This window comes from Phascolarctos cinereus, unplaced genomic scaffold (genome assembly GCF_003287225.1).
Source record: "Phascolarctos cinereus isolate Bilbo 61053 unplaced genomic scaffold, phaCin_HiC Scaffold_5;HRSCAF=322, whole genome shotgun sequence".
NCBI classification, from domain to species: domain Eukaryota; kingdom Metazoa; phylum Chordata; class Mammalia; order Diprotodontia; family Phascolarctidae; genus Phascolarctos; species Phascolarctos cinereus.
In genome coordinates this window covers 390,841,339-390,859,391 of record NW_027555958.1, presented here as the reverse complement: position 1 = coordinate 390,859,391, position 18,053 = coordinate 390,841,339, and the positions used below count along the sequence as shown (strand labels likewise).

Sequence of the window (18,053 nt, the reverse complement as noted above, 5' to 3'; positions counted from 1 at the left end):
TAGAAGCCAGAGACACTTGAAAATGAAAATAATATGGAACTGAAAAGTAATAAAAGCTGAATTGTTGAAAGGAAGAAAAGAAGGTAAACTATTAGCTAACTTGCTTAAGAGAAAAAAGGAAAACAATTATGTTTTTAAAATCCTACTAATACACAATTATATAAATGAAAACTTGTAAATACAAGTAAGTTGATAATTGTCTAGGAAACATAAATTACATGATTTATAAAAAAGGAAGAATATATTAATTATTTATATTTCAGAAAAAAGGAAAGTAAAGTCATAAATAATTTGTGAAAAGAAAGAAGAAAAGAGAAAGGAAAGGAAAGGAAAGGAAAGGAAAGGAAAGGAAAGGAAAGGAAAGGAAAGGAAAGGAAAGGAAAGGAAAGGAAAGGAAAGGAAAGGAAAGGAAAGGAAAGGAAAGGAAAGGAAAGGAAAGGAAAGGAAAGGAAAGGAAAGGAAAGGAAAGGAAAGGAAAGAAAGAAGTAGGCTAGGCAGACTTACAAGTAAATTCTATCAAAATTTTAAAGACCAATTAATACTATGTTGTGAAAAATATCAAAAATAGATACAGAGGACACCAACAAACTCCTTTTATAAGACAAAACAGGAAGAAAAAAATATCCAAATAATTATTCATTGTAACTATATTGAATAATAAATTATAATACTTCTCAAATTAATTTATAAATTTAGTGCTATACAAATCATATATATATTGTTGAAAGAATACATTATAAAGGTAGACAAAATTAGAAAAAAATTAATTTGAAGAATAAAATATCTAGAATCTCAAGAGAAATAATGAGGCAAAAGTGATGAAGTCTTAACTCAACTCAAACTGGACATCAAAACTATTCGGTACTAGTTAAGAGGCAGAAAGAAGATCAGTGGAAAGGTTAGATAAATAAGAAATTGAAGCAATAAAAAGTCTAGTTTTAGAAATATCCAAAAATCTAAATTACTGGAGAAAGGACTCTCTTCTGACAAGAAATTATGGAAAATTATTTGGCCATATTTAGATATAGAACAACATCCCATACTGTATGTCATGATAAACTTAAAATTGTTTTGCAACCTGAGTGCAAATGATATACCATTTTAAAAAAGGGAAAAAAATACAATTATAATCAAGCCACATCTACAGGTAAGGGGAGAATTCTTAATTAAACAAGGGACACAAGACATCATAAAATACAAACCAGAAAATGCTGCCTATATAAAATGTAAAAACTTTTGTATGAATATAATAAATAAGGATAAATGGTAGAGTGGGTAATATGACCAATAAAATGCTGATAAAAATATATAGGTATTTGACCCAGGAGCCACTCCCAAGTGGGTAAGTGGTTAAAGGATATGTACAGTTTTCAGATGAAGAAAGGCAAATTATAAATAACTACCTGAAATTTGCTCTAAGTAACTAATAGCAACAAACTGTTTTCTTTGCTCAATAGATTCCTGCCTTTTTTCCCACATGTCTTGTACTTCCACCTCCCCTAGAAAGCTGTTCCTTATAATAAAGACTTTCAAAAAAAAGGAAGGAGAAGACAAAAGAAAAATCAGCAAAATGAATCAAAGCATAGGAAAATAAAACTGCTCACATACTCAGTATTTTAAACCCTTGGACCCTTGACCCTTGTAAAGGAGTTAGGTGAAGTATCATTTATATCTTTTCTCTGGGACAAAGTGTGATCATTATAATTTTACAATAATCCATTCCAATCATTTAGTGGTGGTTATTCTTTCCATTTACACTGTAATAGTCATTGTCTGTGGTTTCCCCTCTCTGCTTACTTTAATTTTAATCAATTCATGTAGGTTGTTCCATGCCTCTCTGTATTCAACATGAATAGATGATGTTATGAAATAGCTCTAAATAACATGGTAAGAAAAATGTTAAAAAATTCCCCCACTTTGGCCGTCTTACATGATAATTTTTTATTAAGCAAATTTTTATATCCAAGTAACAATAAGTTGTTGTGTTAACACTATTCTAGAGGAAGAGAGAAAAGGTTCATTTTATAAAAGCAACTATTCTGCATGTTTCATTTACTTTTAATTGTGTATTTATTTATCATTCCTATATAATAACTTTATATATTTATAAAAATATATTTATATATTTTATGTCTAAGCATCATGAAAGATGATATGTAAAATGAAGGTAAAATCTCAAGTGTAAGACACATATATTATTTACCACTGGAAATGAACATTAAAACAATAATGTATAATGGAATTTGGTAGAATTATTTTTACCATTTAGAATAACATAAGCCATAAGGAAATTTGCAAAACTTATACTGCTTTTATGAGAAAGTAATAACAGACACTCAATCCCTCATATAAAAACTGCAAATCTTAAACTGTTCATGTTAGGAAATAAATATTGTTTTCACACCAGAGTATTTCTGAAAGTCAAGGCAAAATGCTATGTACAGCATGCTCTTATCTGACTTTGCAGAGGATACACTAGAGAAATGTGGATGTGCACATGGAAATTAAAAAGAAAAGATAAGCTTGCTCAGTGAGCAATATCTCTTTAACAGACACCTTAGAAATTAAATTTTCTCTGGCATCTTAAACACACTTCATTAGCCTACTTTAGGAATACAGTTTTAGTGATAAAATTTTTTTTGCATACCAAACTAAATAGGCCCATCATGGGATTGTGTTCATTAATGAAACATTTGGTTGTTGTGCACTTTTGAAGCAATTATTTTGTTTTGTTTTAGAGAGGGGCTATTAAAGGCTAAACTAAAATAACATTCCATGATACTCTTGAGATAGTGCAATCTAGTACAGCTCTGTTACAGTCCTTTGACATAATCCAAGAATGAAATATCACAGGCAACTACTGTTGACTGAATATTCATTTGTATTACTCAATGACCATGAATAATTCATGTGAAGCTAGTTGAGTTTTTTTTTTTTTTAGTAACTCTCTAAACATTCAAGTAGCCTTTTTTGCCTTTTCTAAGTGTATGAGTAAGGGAGGCTCTTTTACTGAAATTTTCACTAAACAATTTTAAATCATAAAATCTTAGAACTTCAGATTTCAATTAGACCATTAGCTAGTCCCTTCTTGAAATATAAATGAATAAATTGATTATTCAATATCCCCAACAAATTGTCGCCTACACCCTGTTTGAATCACAACATTATTTGGATAATTTGTTTATCATGTTTCTTTTTTCTTTTCTTTTTTTTTTTTTTGGCTAGGCAATGGGGTTAAATGACTTGCCCAGGGTCACACAGCTAGTAAGTGTTACGTATCTGAGGCCAGATTTGAACTCAGGTCCTCCTGACTCCAAGGCCAGTACTCTATCCACTGTGCCACCTAGCTGCCCCTTATCATGTTTCTAAGTTTAATCTCTCTTTAAAAGTCTGACCATTTTAATGCTATAATTCATTTGAAAATATTTTCTGCCATCAAATTGAATTGTTTAAATGGACTTAATTATTGATGATACTTTGAGAAGTTCAAATTCTCAAGTATGATTATAATATTAAAGGGGCCAAATTATAAATATTTTTAATGTCATGCTCAGTGAAAATAATATGAAAAAAGAAGTAAAATGGTATATCTGGTTCATTAGTTGAAGATTTAGTAGGCAGAATTCATGACTAGAGAACAACTAAGATTAATAACATCTAAGAAACCTGCCTTATGAAGAAAACATTTTTTTTTCTACCTACACGTCTGAACTTTGGTTTTCCCAATAGTCTTTAAATATAGATAGATAGATGGATAGATAGATAGATACGACATAGATATATGATGGAAATAAAGCTATATTCTTTTTAGAGTAATTATCTGAATAAAATTATAAACTTTGTAATTATGCGTACTAGAATCAGCGAAATGATATACTACAGAATTAGTGAAGCTCACGGTTTCTATTTATAATTATTTCTAGCTCTTCCTTATCCTTTAAAAAAAATTAGCAAGGGGCTTATAAATCTCTTGCCTCATAGTCCTTTTCAACATGTTGCTATTCAAGGGGCCTCCTACTTCAGATCTATTTTATTTCATTCAGTTAATTTTATTAATGGCAGAACATTTTGCTGTTAGTTACAGGCTTTAAAAATAGTCATAGAAACATCTTTAGAGAACTGCAAGTACAGTCATAAATTATACCTGTCTTATCAACTTACTGTTATATTTATTTATTTTCCATGTGTGAGTGTGATGTTCATTTTTTAGAACATTGTTACTTTATATTTCTTTCTATTTCATTTACGCAATTAGAAAGAATGAATTTGAATACAGAAGATTAAGATTCAGGCCCCATTTCTACCACTTACAGGAGTCTGATTTTTGGTAAATCAGTCTTCTTGAATTTTAGTTTTCAATTGTGAAACATAAATATATCTTATATCTGTGCTTGTGTTATTTAATTCTCATAGACCAGGTCCAATTTGAGGGTCTTACTGGATCATTTTCTTCCTTTGTCTTATTATGACCATGCCTTGACAGTCTCCAAATATAGCTTATTTTTATGTAGTCATGGGCAAAAAGGTTACTAGCTCCTGTACAAGCACTTAAGATAGCAAAATGTATATGACAAAATGAAACTGTCATTTTTTTCCAAAGAAAATTTTGACTATAAAATGATTCACAGGAACCCAGATACATATTAAAGAGAATTATGCACAGAAGCCAATAAACAGTTAAAGAAAACAGAAAGACACTAAAGACACCAGAGCTCTAAAGCAAATTTAAAAAATAATCTTCTCCAAAAAGTTCAATTTTATTATTGGGTTGTTGAACAAGCAAAACCACTTTCCACAAGACTTGTGTTAACCAAATATTTGCTGATGTAGTAGTGTTATGTGACGATCTAGATCTCATTTCCGCAAATCACATGTTCCCTTTATTGGAACTTTGGTTAGGGTGGGTCTTGTGATTCTTTCCCTTTTACAAGCAACAAACTGTTCATGATATCCCCTTCTCTCTCTAGAAAGCCAGGACTCCAAACTCTCAACCATGCAAATCTTAATATTGGGGACATTAGGATAACTATAGAGATAGATAGATAGATAGATAGATAGATACATAGATAGATACATAGATAGATACATAGATAGATACATAGATAGATACATAGATAGATACATAGATAGATACATAGATAGATAGATATGTATCACCAAGTAAATTCCAAGGCTAGTACTACTTATGAAACCTCTCTACTCTGATTAGAAAGCTAGATTATATGATCTTGATGCCTAGAAATAGAAATATACCTACCTCTTCAAAGGAGTTTGGTTTTCAAGAACATTGTCTTTGAGTTTCACTCTAAGACTAGGAGTGTGTATACATGATTATTTTGGCTATGTGCTTTTATAGGAAGATTACCAAAGCTCCAGTTTCTGCCATCTATTGGGTTTGGAAGATCTAGCTTCAGGATGCATTTAAGCACACATCTTCCTCTGCTTTGTCCTCCTGCCTCCATTCACTATCAACTGCTTTATTGGATGAACTGAAGGGGAAACAGTTGTGAGAAAGAAAGGAAAATCATGACCTTCCAATCTCCTGCAGTAACACAGAAGAAATATTCAAAGGAAAAGATGGAGAGAGTAAAAAGGACCAAGAGCTCTCTCTGTCTCTCATTCTGCATTATAAGTAACTGCAGAAGAGTAGATCTTCCAACAAGACTCCATTCTCCTGAGTTCCAGATAGCCATGTATTCTGGAGTCAGCCCCAGACCCAAAACCAATCAGGAGTTGTTTGCATCTTCTAAAGAAGGAACCAAAACATGGTTACTATGGGATAGCACTTTTCTGACCCAAGTACTATAGATATCATTAAATTGACTGGAAATTCCAACAAATTGTTTAGGTGGCTCCACAAATCATCCCTCCCATACTAATAATATATGCACTGATAACCTCAAAGAGGTCTCTCCCTAAAAGATTAAGTTAAAATATCTATTTCACATTTTGTTAATATATGCATCTTATATTTATGTAAATATTCATCCATTTTACTTAAATTGTGAGTTTTTATTGGCATGTAACTAGGGAAAATAATTCCTAATAATTTCCTTTATGTATTTTTCATTTGTTGTGAATTCATTTTTCTCATGTGTAATGCTTATACTTTGGTTTTCTTGTTTACTTTTAAAACCCAAATTAGCTAATGATTTAGTACCTTGTATTTATATACATATATGTTCATATATGTTTATATATATGTTTACAAAAATATACATACATACATATATGTGTATGCATGTGTGCACATATATATACATATATACATATATACATATATATACATATATATATTATAAATGTACAGCACCTTTTACAAGGGAATAGTTACTTAAAAAGTTATAATGACAAATATATAAATATACTCTCCCCCTAAATGTAGGAGAATTATCTTCCCTCCCACTTACACCTCAGACCCTGAGGGGGTGAAGGAGATTAGGTTCACAGCTTAGCTCAGTTCCAATAGAGCACAGTCCTAGTTCCAAATCCAAAACCTTGCCTTGGGCTCGAATCCTAGGCACCTTGGTTTCTCAGGGTTTCCATGCTGGGCTGGCTTGCTGCACCACCCTACCAGCAATCCTGGCTTCAAGGTCATCATGGTTTGAACTCCCCAATCCATGAGGATCACCTCTGCCACTTGAAGCTGAGGATGGATAACATAAAACAGAAGTAAACCCCCACAAGCCTTGGACCTTGCTTAAAAGAGTGTTGGGAAAGAACTATATTTCCTCTCTTACTAGTCCAGTTCATGGTATCCATGCTGGGCACAGAAATAGGTGTTGTAGCAGACAGGAGTCACCAAAAAGAGTGCAGCTGAAAAGATGGCAGTAAAGAGAGGGTAAGGCTGTCCTGCAACTTTTAAAGTCTCCATCCAACCACCAAAGCAATTTTCTTAAAGTGCAGATACAACCAACCATGTCATCTCCCTATTCAATAAACTCCAGATGCTCCCTATGGCCTGCAGCGTCAAACTCTTTGGCATTCAAATGCCTTCCTAACCAGCCCCATTCTACCTTTTTAGTTTTCTTCTACCTTGCTCCTATCATGTACTCTTTGATCCAGTGATACTGGAGTCCTTGCTTTTCCTTTAAAAAGATGCTCCTTTTGGGTCTGGGCATTTTTACTGTTTGCCCCCAATGGCTGGAACCCTCTCAACTAAAATCCCATAATTTACAGGAAATTCCCAACCCTTCTTAATTCTAGTGCCTTCCTTCTGCTAATTATCTCCTATTTAGCCTGTATATAGCTTGTTTGTACATTTGCTTGCATTTTGTCTCCCCTATTAGATTGTAAATTACTTGAGGGAAGGGGTTATCTTTTTTTGCTCTTTTTGAATCCCTAGAATTTAGCACAGTGCCTGTCACATAGTAGGTGCTTAATAAATATTGGTTGATTAATTATTGAATTTTCAGCCCTGTTCAGGGGTAAAACAAAACAAAACAAACAAATAAAAAACATTAGCTGCTGCTCTATGCCATTATTGTGGATGCCAAAACATAGTTTCAAGGTTGCAGCCCCTCCAAGCTCTGTTATATAGCTTGCCAGTTGGCTACCCATAGGATCAGGTCCCCTCTACATTCTGCTCGGTATCTACAAGCTGATTCCTCTTTCTGCTCCCTACATTTTCTCAGGTCTGACCCTGTTGATTTGGGGACCCTCTCTTGTCTTTGCCTTTGTACAAACTCCTATTTAGTCCCTGTGCTAGAAATCTCTGTGCAGTGTCTTGCTGGCCAGACCTTACCTCCAGTGCCTGCAGACCTTTGTTTATCTCTTTATTCTAACTACAGATTGAAAAATAACCCATTGCATTTTGTCCTTTGGATTTTCCAATAATAATTTTCTCATATTCATTCCAGGCCTCTGTGAGAGTGGTTGTCATAGAGAGCTGGACTATATTATTTCTCCTATTCCATCAGTTTTACTGGTCTCCACCTAACAATATTGTCTTGAGAATTCAGTGAGATAACATATGTTATTTTAACTGTTAGGTGAAATATAATGCCAGCAATTACTTTTTCTATTATCACCATCTTCCATTACCATCATCTTCAATCTTGGCAAATAGGTAGTAATAGTGAATAAAGTACTAGAATTAGAATCAGAAAAATCTGAGTTCAAGTCCTGTCTCAGACATTTACAGACATTACTATTTTTATGACCCTGAGTAAATCACTTATCTTCTCAGCCTCAGTCACCTAGAATGAAAATACTGTTAGCATATACCTCATACAGTTGTTCTAATGATCAAATGGGGTGATATATATACCACAAAGCACTACATAAATATCATCATCACATTATCATCATTATTGCTATTAGTATTGTATCCATACATATACTAAGAAACAGAAATGCTATGCTCAAGTAATAATAATTAATAATGATAACTCACAATTTCATAGTATTTCAAGATTTAAAAGTGTATGTATATATGTATGTATTTGCATGTGTGTATATACATATACATATACATATATATATATATATATATATATATATATATATATATATATATATATATACACAAATATAAAATTTTATCATTACAACAGCCCTTTGGCTATATACCATGAAGCTCATTTCACAATGTAGGGACTGAGGCTATAAAAGATTAAATGAATTACTCACGTTCACAAAACTAGTTGGTGGTGGGGTTTTTACTCAAACCCATATGTTCTGACTTCAAATATCATTTTCTTTTCATTATACAATGTTATCCAGAGTTGGGGAAGGGCAGATGAGAAAATGCTCTAGCAGTCACTTACTAGTATAAGGTGATCTTCCCCTGATGGTTCCCATTTTACACTTTTCATACAAGAGGTAAAAGGGACTTTGATCATTCCTACTTGAAACAATGCATAGGTCTAGGCAAAAGGGAAAATCGAAGAGGAAGATATATTACAAAGGCCATTTTCTCCCTTTATAAATAAGGAAAATACATTTCCTAGATAGAAGTACAATTTTTGGCCCAGGATTGTTTCTATAGTTTCCATTAAGTGAGGGTCAGGTACATATCTGAGAATAAATTTGGAACATACTTTCTCAGAAATATTTATTTTTTAATCATGGAAAACTATTCATAATCTATTAGGTAAACTCAATCCCTATCTTAGATGCATGGCCCTCTTCAAATTCTTAATCACAAACATCTGTGTACAGGTGTTGAAAAAGATAATGGAGGTTGATGAGATACATTTATTAAGCACTATAAGGTTGTTAACACCAATTACAATTTTCATGCAAATAGAACATTCATGTTTGGTGCTTAAATAATTTCATTATCAAGAATAATAGGATTGACACTGACAACTTTCTCAGTTGCTAACTCTGACAAGAAGCCAATGCTAATCAGAATTTCAATTTTTTTTTAAAGTATTACGCTGTTTGCAATCAAAGAAAATGGCTCCAGTGAAGGAGTTTGGATATTGACTGGGTTACCATTTTAATTGCTAGTATACGTGGAAAGGAAAAAGATTTATATGGATTTAAAACTGCTGGCTTAAAAGTTGTCTAGTGCATAAGTGGTTTTCAAGTAGATGGTGAGAGTGTCTGCTATATTTGACAGATCTTAAAAATGATTTTAACATGTCAATCATACTTTAAAATGAAATCTTCCCAAGATGAAAATATTGTAAATTGCCTTAGAAATAATAGCATTTTACTTTTTATGATGAAAAATTAAGCTTTGGCACTAAATATTTTGGTCATATAAATTTCTTAAGATAATGGTGTCATATCTTAATCATACAGGTGGCTGTTTGGACATAATCAAATTATAGTTCCAGGGCTGTCCTACAACTTACCCCTTAATTATGGATCAGCATTAGCCAAACAACAACCCTCCTATCATAACCACCTAATCATAAATTTCTCTCCTTCAAAGAAATGTCTTTGATTAAGGTAAAAATATTTACCTTATGTATTACACACATATCTTTGTAATATGTGCTAACGTTCATAGATACACTATAAACTTAAAGGCTCAGTCAGCATGGATACTATCAGCTGGACATTTAAAACCATATGGGAGAAGGAGAAGATAACAGGGTAATCTATATTCACTTATAAAAGAAATCAAGATGCTTGGCCAACAAGAAACACTAGACCATCCTCCTTTCGAGTGACATTACTATGTTACTTTATGAAATCAGGTTTCTGTCATGGAGATCATTCCCTCCCTCTAATATTAATCTTTTTCACTCCAAATTTACTGTCCTTTCCTCTATTCTACACTTCTTTTCTGTGTCAAGCACCTGTTAATACTGCTGATAGAGTAGCTCCTCTGTCAACACTAACAAATTTAATATTGCCTATGTCGGAAAGTTCTATGGTAAGGGACCTCTTTATCATATCAATTCCCTGCTCAAAAAGTTTCCCAATTAAATCTAGGACAAAATATAAATCCTCTATTTGACATTTAAAGAATGTCTCAATTTGGCTACATTCTATCTTTCTAGGCCTAGGCTAATTATATGTTACTCCCCTCACCCTCTGCTATTTTCTAACCCAACTGGTCTACTTGCTTTTCCCTTAAATCAATATTCCTTTTATTATTTCTATGCCTTCACACAGGTTGCTCACTTCACCTGGAACATACACAAATACACATGCACACACATACACACATACACACACGCACACACACACACACACACACACACACACACACACACACACCATGCACATATAAAATTTTGATGGTCTCTTTTCAAAGTGGGAAACCTGCCTAATAGTATCCCAGAGCAATAAAATGGATTGCCTCTAGATATGATTCCTCCTCTCCTCTCTAACTCCCTCCTCCCTTCCCCTAACAGGAAGCCTTCAATCATTAGCTATATGAATACCTTTTGAATGTTTCAGTGGGCATTGTTTTCAGGAATGGTTTTGGCTAGATGACTGTTGAGATCCCTTACAAATCTCAGATTCTTATCTGTGACAACCTAGGTGGGATTGGTGGTAGAAAGAGAGACATACAGAATTTCCCTCCCCTTCAGGACGGAGCCCTCGCTAGCTTGAGAAAGTGTGGGTAGTGTGCACACATATGGTAATGGAAGCTGCCCCGTCACTTCTATTCAATAAGTGAAAATTCAGTAACAATAATAACAACAAAATGTATTAAATGGCTAATAAAGGCAAGACCTTTTACTAAAGGCCATGGATACAAAAAGGAAAATTAAGCTGCCCCTTTCATCAAGGAGCCTACAGCATAATAGTTTGGGGTCATTGGACAAAAACTGTTATGCACACCCAAAATGAGGCATACCTGTGGGCATAGATAGGCCAAAAAAAAAAGAATATACCTACTTACATACATATTTTCTTCACCATCAAAACGTAATCTCTCTGAGGTCAGACTATTTTTTGCCTCTCCACCAAGCACTCAGTAAGCAGTGACTATCACATTGTAATATTTAAATAATTGCCTCTTAATTGATATCTATCTATATCTATATCTATATATGTATATGTATCCATGTACTTAAAGATAGATGTATATGCATAAATATACACAAATATGGTATTGCAAAAAAAACACTGCCATTCTGTTTTGAAAGACATGACATTTTATCACATAAAAAAAAGCCTGTGATTGAATGAGATGACTATCTTTTAAGTATAGCTGTTGTACTTACCTGACTTTTGGATTTGCAGCAAATTAAAGGAAAAACGAAATAAACAAGTTGTATAAAACAGGCTTCATAAAAGAGCAATTCAAAGGCTTAAAACACAAATCAATATTTTTTTTTTACTGAAAGTAAACAAAGCCATTTCCACCCTGTATTTTATACTGATTTAGTTATATTCTTGATAACAAAAAATATAAAAGGCCAGTGAAAATATGTACTCTAGAGGAAAATGGAGAAAATCATGCTGTATGCTTTTAGTTAGGCTTATAATGTGAAATAATTGTCTACATTACATTCAGCCATGAATATAGTTCCCTTTGTAGCCATTTTTTTAACAAAATCTTTTTAAAAATATATCTGCCAGAGCAAAAACAAACAGCATCACTACTGCTTTACTATTAAAAAAGCAAACAGGGATTAAACATTCTCAAAGACACAAAAAATAACCTATTTCAGGTTGATTCAAAATAATATAAGGAAAATTGTTTTCTAAAGCTCAAAATGCAACTCATGTTCAAATGAAATTTGAAGCCTTTGACTTTAGAGATTACATCCAAGAGGATAAATGTTAAGAACTGTAGTGACTCTCTCTATAACCTACTTTAAATCTCAGTCATCAGTACATTGAATTGTGAGAAAATTAATCTGTCCACAAAAAATCACTCAATCTGATCCCACAAAATCTCCAAAGTCCATATGATTAAATGTTTAAATGCTTTGACCAGTATCATATGAATAATGCAGAATTCTCTACACTTTAGTAAAACCCCATTAAAACATCTATGCAAATCAGTGTACATAGGATTTATGTGTTCATGAGTACATTATTTGTGCCAACTGTGTATACATAATAACAAAGTTAAAAGCTTTTTCTAAGCTTTTATGTCTGAGTAAAGAAGACCTGATAGTTATTTTCAGAAAAGATGCAAATGGTCACTCAAAGTTCCATCATTAAACAGGACTATCCAGAAGGGCATATGCCATAGATTAAATGCAGCAATTCAAGGTCTCTATATAGTTTTAATTGGTTTCTCATGTTTTTTTTTTCTTATAACTTTTATGAATTTTGCTTGTAAGAGTTTGAAACTTCTCTACATACAATATATTTAAGTTAAGGACATTTTGAAGCTAAAGCTAAAGTTAAAAAATCATATAGTATAGAAAACCTTGAAAGGATAGACCGTGTTACCCCAAGTCACAAACAACAGCAACTATAGAATATATGTCAGTTTTGTCCACATTTTTAAAAAATCATTGTTTTAGCCTAATGTGAGTATTACAATCAACTATAATCAATTTCTCTTCATTAAGTCTTTCTTCTACAGTCCTTTTCTGAGGTCCTTTACTCCTCCATGGAATAGCAACCAGCTCTCCTCCTATAACCAGACCGGATTGCCTTAATCCCAAATAACTAAAAATCAATCTTTGAAATGTTGGAACATTCCTCATCAAGCAAGGGAAGAGAAAATAATTGAGAAATAGCTTTCATAGTTTTCCTTAGACCACTAGGTATGGAATAAGAATTTTTATTCTTGTACCTGATCTGGTTCCTGCCATGTCTTACTTCACCCCATGTTCCTGAAATTTTAATTCATTTGTCATTATAACAAAATTGCACGTATGGTGAGTGGATTGTTCTGTGTGGTAGTCATTTGAAAACTTTTAGGATTGGATCAGAGAGAACAAGGAATTACCAGCTAGGGTGATGAATGCAGACAGTAAGAGAAGGAAGATTAGAGAAAAGTCACAGGTAAGTATCTTATCATATGTTAAGTGGATTTTAATACTGTCTCATCTAATGATAACTTCCCTGGCATTTCAAATACAATATAATGGAACTCACTGGTCATGGCTACAGCCAATATAGGCAAACAAATAGGGCCATTTCCTGAGCCTGATTGTCTGCCTCTGTCTTGATCACTATTCTGCTTCCGATACAATGAGCTACTTAGATCTAGGGGGTTGAAAGTCCTTTTACTACAAAAAAAAATTACAATTCTCATACATAGAAGCAGTTTTCAAGATAGTTAAATAGATGTCCAGGGGATAGAAACATATAAAAGCTACCCACAAGTTTTCAAAAGCACTTCAAAAGAAGGTTCCCTAAGATCTCAGGAACATCTCGTGAAACCCTTAAAATTACTTTTATACTCCCTGCTCAAAGAGTTCAAAGCCACATTCCAGATCTGTTTACCTGGGACAAAATTAAGATCAACTGCCCTTGGAATGCACCACACCTTTGTTTCTTGCAACAGTACCAGCATGTCCTTGTGTAGGTTATGGAGTGTATTGACTCATATCTTCCCAGTTTCATCAATATCCAGGTCTACAACATTCTCGACCTCAATAACTATTGTAGTCTCAGTTTCCAGGTTGGTAGGAATATAGAAGCTGGTCAATGGGGTCAGGGCATTACTACAGGTTCATTTAAGGAAAGAAAGAAAGAAAAGAAAGAAAGAAAGAAAGAAAGAAAGAAAGAAAGAAAGAAAGAAAGAAAGAAAGAAAGAAAGAAAGAAAGAAAGAAAGAAAGAAAGAAAGAAAGAAAGAAAGAAAGAAAGAAAGAAAGAAAGGTGGCAGACACAAGATGGCAGAGTAAAAGCAGTGACTTGCTTGAGCTCTCCCCCAAACCCTCCAAATACCTGTAAAAAATGGCTCTTAACAAATTCTAGAGCAGCAAAATGCACAAAAAGACAGAGTGAAACAAATGTCCAGTCCAAGACAACCTGGATGGTTGATTGGAAAGATCTGTTGCACCAGACTGGGAGAGGAGCCCAATTCAGCATGTGCTGTGCATGCAAAGACCAGGCTTCAATCAACCTGAAGCAAGCCTCAGGGGACTGAATCACTGGCAGCTGTGGCAGTTTCCAGACGTCTCAACTCACAAAAACCAAAGACAACTTAGAAGCTCAGAAAGAAAGGTCTGTTGGACCTCAGTGAGAGAGGAACTCAGTCTGACCCCAGTATTGGCACAGCCCTGGGGTGGTGGCTGCTTCCAGAGCTATTGGCCCACAGATGGAGAGGGGATCAAGCAGCTGATCAGAGGGGGATTGCAGAGATCTCTTTGCTGGTGCTGAGGCAGGATTTTTTTGATTTGCCTGTACTTGGAAATGGGTCGCAGTTCTGGGTGGCAGTCCTGGGGCAGAGAAGAAGCTGGCGTGGTGGAGGTTGTGGTAGCAATGGGAGGGTGGGAATCATCTGCACAGTTCAAAGCAGAAAAGAGTGCTTGTGGTCACTCCTAGACCAGAGCCTAGGCCTAGACAGGAGTAAACACCTCATCCTTGATTATACCACCTTGGAAGAACTGAAAATTTACAGGTCCCTAGAAGTATTTCTGAAAATAGCTGCACAAAACCCTTAAAGCTTGGACAGTACATTCTCCACACTGGAAGTAGACCCCTAGATTAACAAAGAGTTTATAACTCAAGTAATTGGCTGGACCAAACAGCACAAAAAAGTCAGACCATAGAATCTTACTTTGGTGACAAAGAAGATCAAAACACACAACCAGAAGAAGGCAACAAAGTCAAAGCTCCTACATCCAAAGCCTCCAAGAAAAATAGAATCAGTCCCAGGCCATGGAAGAGCTCAAAATGGATTTTGAGAAGGAAGTAAGAGAAGTAGAGGGAAAACTGGGAAGAAAAATGAGAGTGATGCAAGAAAATCATGAGAAACAAGTCAACGGCTTGCTAAAGGAGACCCCAAACAAAATACTGAAAAAAAATAACACCACAAAAATAGCCCAACCCAAATGGCAAAAGATGTCCAAAAAGCCAATGAGGAGAATGCCTTAAAAATCAGAATTGGCCAGATGGAAAAGGAAGTCCAAAAGCTCACTGAAGAAAATACTTCCTTAAAAATTAGGAAGCTAGTGACTTTATGAGAAATCAAGACATTGCAAAACAAAGCCAAAAGAGTGAGAGAAAAAATAAAAGACTATGTTGAATATCTTATTGGAAAAAAGAACTGACCTGGAAAATAGATACAGGAGAGATCATTTAAAAAATTATTGAACTACCTGAAAGCCATGATCAAAAAAGGAGCCTAGACATTATCTTTCAAGAAATTATCAAGGAAAACGACTTTGATAGTTTAGAACCAGAGGGTAAAATAGAAAATGAAAGAATCTAATAATCACCTCCTGAAAGAGATCTCCAAAGCAAAATTCCTAGGAGTATTATAGCAAATTCCAGAGTTTCTGGGTCAAGGAGAAAATATTGCAAGAATCTAGAAAGAAACAATTCAAGAATTGTGGAATCACAATCAAGATAACACAAGATTTAGGAGCTTCTACCTTAAAGGACCAGAGGGCTTGGATATTCTGGAGGGCAAAGGAGATAGGATTACAACCAAAATTTACCTACCCCAAAATACTGAGTATAACCCTTCAGGGAGAAAAATAGACATTCAGCATAATAGAGGACTTTCAAGAATTCTTCACGAAAAGACCAGAGGTGAATAGAAAATTTGACTTTCAATTACAAGACTCAAGAGAAACATGAAAAGGTATACAGGAAAGAAAAATCATAAGGGACCTATTAAAGTTGAACTGTTAATATTACTGCATGGAAAGATGATATTTGTAACTCATGAGGCCTTTCTCAGTATTAGGTAGTTGGAGGGGAAAAAATTTGGATAGATAGATAGGTAGATGGCACAAAGTGAGTTGAAGACAAAGGGACGGTATCTAAAAATAAAACTAAGGGGTAAGAGAAGATTATACTGGAAGAAGGAGAAAGGGAGAGGTAGTATGGGGTAAGTCATTTCACATAAAACAGACAAGAAAAAGCTTTAACAGTGGAGGGGAAGTGGGGAAGGTGAGAAGGAATGAGTGAATCTTATTTTCATCAGATTTGGCCTAAAGAGGGAATAACTTACACACACAATTGTGTCTGGAAATCTATTTTACCATACAGGAAAATAGGAGGGGATAAGAGAGTAGTGAGATGATAGAAGGGAGGGCAGATGCAGGGAGGGGGTAATCAGAAGCAAACACTTCTAAGGAGGGACAGGGTGAAAAGAGAGAATAGAATAAATGGGTGGTGGGATAGGATGAAGGGAAATACAGTTAGTTTTTCACAAGACTGCTATGGAAGTGTTTTGTATGACTACACATGTATAACCTGTATTGTGTTGCTAGGTATGGAGGGAGGAAGGGAAAGAATTTGGAACCCAAAGTTTTAAAAACAAATGTTAAAAATTGTTTTTACATGCAACTGAGAAATAAGTTACACAGGCAATGGGGTATAGAACTCTATCCTGCCCTATAGGAAAATAGAAGTTGAAGGGGATAAGAGAAGGGGGAGGGATGATAGAAGGGAGAGCAGATTAGGGGAAGGGGTCTTCAGAATGCATTCTGTCTTGGGGTGGGGGAGTGGCAAGATGGTAAAAAATCTGGAACTCAAAATCTTTTGGAAGTGAATATTGAAAACCAAAAACAAATAAATTAATAGAAATATAATGGAAAAATGGAAGAATGAAAGAAAAAAAGAAGAAAGGAAGGAACAAAGAAAGAAAGAAAGAAAAGAAAGAAAAAAATTAAAACCTACATCAATTATTATCTTAGCAAAATCATACTTTGTGTTCTTTTCCTGAAAGGGAATATGTACTTGTTTTTTGTTCTCACTTGCATCCCTAACACAGGATGCTATAAATTTTACCTTATCAATTTGAGATACAACTCTGTAAAATGACCTTAAGAAAGAAATGGCAAACTACTCCAGTATCTTTGCCAAGAAAAACTCAAATGGGGTCACGATAAATCTGACATGACTGAAATGACTGGACAAAATCATTATGTCGAGAATGCAGGTATTGACATATTAAAAAAAGGAAATAAAGTTAATGATTCAATGAAGGCTGTGAAATCAAGATTCGTATAAACCTTTTAAATAAGGTATAGTAGAAAGAAGAATGGAGACACTTAGCAATTTGAAGAGAACGAGTTTGTACCTTGTGGGAAAGGAGCCTCTTAAAATAAAACTATTTCTTTTTCAATAGGTATTACTTTTGAGGGAGAAAATAGAGTGTGTAAACAATTTAATGAGATAAAGAAAATGAGTTAATTATCTTGTAGTCAAAAAGGTTTTCATTTTGAGAATGAGAATCAGGTGAGTGTGATCACATGTGCTTTTCATATTTCAGGTGTTGTCTCCCAAGGGAATCACAGATCCAGATCCTTCAAGTATCTTGGCTGAAGATACCAAAGGATGATTTGAGTAGTTCCTAAAATCTCTTCTGCTTAAAAATAGTTCCCCTACTTCCCTGAATGCAGAGTCTCAAATCTGTGAGCTTTTCAAAGGCTTCAAATATCCCCATTCAAACTGACATTTGCCCGGGTTTTCCAGGGGTGTAGGCAAAATATCAGAGTAGAAAAAGAACTCAGCCAAGCTCTCCCAGCATATCCTGTCAAAGAATTTTAAAATA

General features: G+C 34.3%; 1 pseudogene; it reads right to left on the bottom strand.

Annotated features, from left to right (window-relative positions):
* The window catches only part of LOC144457707 (complement component 1 Q subcomponent-binding protein, mitochondrial-like), a 38,434-nt pseudogene extending 31,560 nt beyond the window's left edge, over nt 1-6,874 (bottom strand).
* Nucleotides 6,875-18,053: the final 11,179 nt, after the last annotated feature.